This window comes from Anolis carolinensis, unplaced genomic scaffold (assembly GCF_035594765.1).
Source record: "Anolis carolinensis isolate JA03-04 unplaced genomic scaffold, rAnoCar3.1.pri scaffold_88, whole genome shotgun sequence".
NCBI lineage: Eukaryota > Metazoa > Chordata > Lepidosauria > Squamata > Dactyloidae > Anolis > Anolis carolinensis.
This window is the reverse complement of record NW_026943897.1, coordinates 62,311-67,345: the sequence shown is the minus strand read 5'-3', so window position 1 is coordinate 67,345 and position 5,035 is coordinate 62,311.

Below are 5,035 nucleotides of genomic sequence, written 5' to 3'. Positions count from 1 at the left end.
GTAGTCTGTGATTTTTAGTCACAGGGAAGACACTGGTTCCAGGTTTAGGGAAACCAAGGTAGTTCAAATTGTAGTCTGTGATTTTTAGTCACAGGGAAGACACTGGTTCCAGGTTTAGGGAAACCAAGGTAGTTCAAATTGTAGTCTGTGATTTTTAGTCACAGGGAAGACACTGGTTCCAGGTTTAGGGAAACCAAGGTAGTTCAAATTGTAGTCTGTGATTTTTAGTCACAGGGAAGACACTGGTTCCAGGTTTAGGGAAACCAAGGTAGTTCAAATTGTAGTCTGTGATTTTTAGTCACAGGGAAGACACTGGTTCCAGGTTTAGGGAAACCAAGGTAGTTCAAATTGTAGTCTGTGATTTTTAGTCACAGGGAAGACACTGGTTCCAGGTTTAGGGAAACCAAGGTAGTTCAAATTGTAGTCTGTGATTTTTAGTCACAGGGAAGACACTGGTTCCAGGTTTAGGGAAACCAAGGTAGTTCAAATTGTAGTCTGTGATTTTTAGTCACAGGGAAGACACTGGTTCCAGGTTTAGGGAAACCAAGGTAGTTCAAATTGTAGTCTGATTTTTAGTCACAGGGAAGACACTGGTTCCAGGTTTAGGGAAACCAAGGTAGTTCAAATTGTAGTCTGTGATTTTTAGTCACAGGGAAGACACTGGTTCCAGGTTTAGGGAAACCAAGGTAGTTCAAATTGTAGTCTGTGATTTTTAGTCACAGGGAAGACACTGGTTCCAGGTTTAGGGAAACCAAGGTAGTTCAAAGTGTAGTCTGTGATTTTTAGTCACAGGGAAGACACTGGTTCCAGGTTTAGGGAAACCAAGGTAGTTCAAATTGTAGTCTGTGATTTTTAGTCACAGGGAAGACACTGGTTCCAGGTTTAGGGAAACCAAGGTAGTTCAAATTGTAGTCTGTGATTTTTAGTCACAGGGAAGACACTGGTTCCAGGTTTAGGGAAACCAAGGTAGTTCAAATTGTAGTCTGTGATTTTTAGTCACAGGGAAGACACTGGTTCCAGGTTTAGGGAAACCAAGGTAGTTCAAATTGTAGTCTGTGATTTTTAGTCACAGGGAAGACACTGGTTCCAGGTTTAGGGAAACCAAGGTAGTTCAAATTGTAGTCTGTGATTTTTAGTCACAGGGAAGACACTGGTTCCAGGTTTAGGGAAACCAAGGTAGTTCAAATTGTAGTCTGTGATTTTTAGTCACAGGGAAGACACTGGTTCCAGGTTTAGGGAAACCAAGGTAGTTCAAATTGTAGTCTGTGATTTTTAGTCACAGGGAAGACACTGGTTCCAGGTTTAGGGAAACCAAGGTAGTTCAAATTGTAGTCTGTGATTTTTAGTCACAGGGAAGACACTGGTTCCAGGTTTAGGGAAACCAAGGTAGTTCAAATTGTAGTCTGATTTTTAGTCACAGGGAAGACACTGGTTCCAGGTTTAGGGAAACCAAGGTAGTTCAAATTGTAGTCTGTGATTTTTAGTCACAGGGAAGACACTGGTTCCAGGTTTAGGGAAACCAAGGTAGTTCAAATTGTAGTCTGTGATTTTTAGTCACAGGGAAGACACTGGTTCCAGGTTTAGGGAAACCAAGGTAGTTCAAATTGTAGTCTGTGATTTTTAGTCACAGGGAAGACACTGGTTCCAGGTTTAGGGAAACCAAGGTAGTTCAAATTGTAGTCTGTGATTTTTAGTCACAGGGAAGACACTGGTTCCAGGTTTAGGGAAACCAAGGTAGTTCAAATTGTAGTCTGTGATTTTTAGTCACAGGGAAGACACTGGTTCCAGGTTAGGGAAACCAAGGTAGTTCAAATTGTAGTCTGTGATTTTTAGTCACAGGGAAGACACTGGTTCCAGGTTAGGGAAACCAAGGTAGTTCAAATTGTAGTCTGTGATTTTTAGTCACAGGGAAGACACTGGTTCCAGGTTTAGGGAAACCAAGGTAGTTCAAATTGTAGTCTGTGATTTTTAGTCACAGGGAAGACACTGGTTCCAGGTTTAGGGAAACCAAGGTAGTTCAAATTGTAGTCTGTGATTTTTAGTCACAGGGAAGACACTGGTTCCAGGTTTAGGGAAACCAAGGTAGTTCAAAGTGTAGTCTGCGATTTTTAGTCACAGGGAAGACACTGGTTCCAGGTTTAGGGAAACCAAGGTAGTTCAAATTGTAGTCTGCGATTTTTAGTCACAGGGAAGACACTGGTTCCAGGTTTAGGGAAACCAAGGTAGTTCAAATTGTAGTCTGCGATTTTTAGTCACAGGGAAGACACTGGTTCCAGGTTAGGGAAACCAAGGTAGTTCAAATTGTAGTCTGTGATTTTTAGTCACAGGGAAGACACTGGTTCCAGGTTTAGGGAAACCAAGGTAGTTCAAATTGTAGTCTGTGATTTTTAGTCACAGGGAAGACACTGGTTCCAGGTTTAGGGAAACCAAGGTAGTTCAAATTGTAGTCTGTGATTTTTAGTCACAGGGAAGACACTGGTTCCAGGTTTAGGGAAACCAAGGTAGTTCAAATTGTAGTCTGTGATTTTTAGTCACAGGGAAGACACTGGTTCCAGGTTTAGGGAAACCAAGGTAGTTCAAATTGTAGTCTGTGATTTTTAGTCACAGGGAAGACACTGGTTCCAGGTTTAGGGAAACCAAGGTAGTTCAAATTGTAGTCTGTGATTTTTAGTCACAGGGAAGACACTGGTTCCAGGTTAGGGAAACCAAGGTAGTTCAAATTGTAGTCTGTGATTTTTAGTCACAGGGAAGACACTGGTTCCAGGTTTAGGGAAACCAAGGTAGTTCAAATTGTAGTCTGTGATTTTTAGTCACAGGGAAGACACTGGTTCCAGGTTTAGGGAAACCAAGGTAGTTCAAATTGTAGTCTGTGATTTTTAGTCACAGGGAAGACACTGGTTCCAGGTTAGGGAAACCAAGGTAGTTCAAATTGTAGTCTGTGATTTTTAGTCACAGGGAAGACACTGGTTCCAGGTTAGGGAAACCAAGGTAGTTCAAATTGTAGTCTGTGATTTTTAGTCACAGGGAAGACACTGGTTCCAGGTTTAGGGAAACCAAGGTAGTTCAAATTGTAGTCTGTGATTTTTAGTCACAGGGAAGACACTGGTTCCAGGTTTAGGGAAACCAAGGTAGTTCAAATTGTAGTCTGCGATTTTTAGTCACAGGGAAGACACTGGTTCCAGGTTAGGGAAACCAAGGTAGTTCAAATTGTAGTCTGCGATTTTTAGTCACAGGGAAGACACTGGTTCCAGGTTTAGGGAAACCAAGGTAGTTCAAAGTGTAGTCTGTGATTTTTAGTCACAGGGAAGACACTGGTTCCAGGTTTAGGGAAACCAAGGTAGTTCAAATTGTAGTCTGTGATTTTTAGTCACAGGGAAGACACTGGTTCCAGGTTTAGGGAAACCAAGGTAGTTCAAATTGTAGTCTGTGATTTTTAGTCACAGGGAAGACACTGGTTCCAGGTTTAGGGAAACCAAGGTAGTTCAAATTGTAGTCTGTGATTTTTAGTCACAGGGAAGACACTGGTTCCAGGTTTAGGGAAACCAAGGTAGTTCAAATTGTAGTCTGTGATTTTTAGTCACAGGGAAGACACTGGTTCCAGGTTAGGGAAACCAAGGTAGTTCAAATTGTAGTCTGTGATTTTTAGTCACAGGGAAGACACTGGTTCCAGGTTTAGGGAAACCAAGGTAGTTCAAATTGTAGTCTGTGATTTTTAGTCACAGGGAAGACACTGGTTCCAGGTTTAGGGAAACCAAGGTAGTTCAAATTGTAGTCTGTGATTTTTAGTCACAGGGAAGACACTGGTTCCAGGTTAGGGAAACCAAGGTAGTTCAAATTGTAGTCTGTGATTTTTAGTCACAGGGAAGACACTGGTTCCAGGTTAGGGAAACCAAGGTAGTTCAAATTGTAGTCTGTGATTTTTAGTCACAGGGAAGACACTGGTTCCAGGTTTAGGGAAACCAAGGTAGTTCAAATTGTAGTCTGTGATTTTTAGTCACAGGGAAGACACTGGTTCCAGGTTTAGGGAAACCAAGGTAGTTCAAATTGTAGTCTGCGATTTTTAGTCACAGGGAAGACACTGGTTCCAGGTTAGGGAAACCAAGGTAGTTCAAATTGTAGTCTGCGATTTTTAGTCACAGGGAAGACACTGGTTCCAGGTTTAGGGAAACCAAGGTAGTTCAAAGTGTAGTCTGTGATTTTTAGTCACAGGGAAGACACTGGTTCCAGGTTTAGGGAAACCAAGGTAGTTCAAATTGTAGTCTGTGATTTTTAGTCACAGGGAAGACACTGGTTCCAGGTTTAGGGAAACCAAGGTAGTTCAAATTGTAGTCTGTGATTTTTAGTCACAGGGAAGACACTGGTTCCAGGTTTAGGGAAACCAAGGTAGTTCAAATTGTAGTCTGTGATTTTTAGTCACAGGGAAGACACTGGTTCCAGGTTTAGGGAAACCAAGGTAGTTCAAATTGTAGTCTGTGATTTTTAGTCACAGGGAAGACACTGGTTCCAGGTTTAGGGAAACCAAGGTAGTTCAAATTGTAGTCTGTGATTTTTAGTCACAGGGAAGACACTGGTTCCAGGTTTAGGGAAACCAAGGTAGTTCAAATTGTAGTCTGTGATTTTTAGTCACAGGGAAGACACTGGTTCCAGGTTTAGGGAAACCAAGGTAGTTCAAATTGTAGTCTGTGATTTTTAGTCACAGGGAAGACACTGGTTCCAGGTTTAGGGAAACCAAGGTAGTTCAAATTGTAGTCTGTGATTTTTAGTCACAGGGAAGACACTGGTTCCAGGTTTAGGGAAACCAAGGTAGTTCAAATTGTAGTCTGATTTTTAGTCACAGGGAAGACACTGGTTCCAGGTTTAGGGAAACCAAGGTAGTTCAAATTGTAGTCTGTGATTTTTAGTCACAGGGAAGACACTGGTTCCAGGTTTAGGGAAACCAAGGTAGTTCAAATTGTAGTCTGTGATTTTTAGTCACAGGGAAGACACTGGTTCCAGGTTTAGGGAAACCAAGGTAGTTCAAATTGTAGTCTGTGAT